This window comes from Bison bison, unplaced genomic scaffold (assembly GCF_000754665.1).
Source record: "Bison bison bison isolate TAMUID 2011002044 unplaced genomic scaffold, Bison_UMD1.0 scf7180017864321, whole genome shotgun sequence".
Classification (NCBI taxonomy): Eukaryota; Metazoa; Chordata; class Mammalia; order Artiodactyla; family Bovidae; genus Bison; species Bison bison.
In genome coordinates this window covers 1,686,310-1,686,509 of record NW_011494893.1, presented here as the reverse complement: position 1 = coordinate 1,686,509, position 200 = coordinate 1,686,310, and positions in this window count along the sequence as shown.

The window sequence follows — 200 nt, the reverse complement described above, 5'->3', positions numbered from 1 at the left end:
CACATCTCCCGTCGTCCGCTCAGCCCCGCCCCTCCAGCCCAGGTATTTGGGCCCCAGCGCCTCCATCCCTGCCCAGCCTGTTCCTACCGTGCTCGGTACGTGTGGGGCGGTGGGGCCGTGGCACCGGCCTGCCCGAGGCAGAAGGCAGTGGGCTGGGCGGGGGCTGGCACCGGGCTGGGTTTCCTTTCGGACCAGGTGGA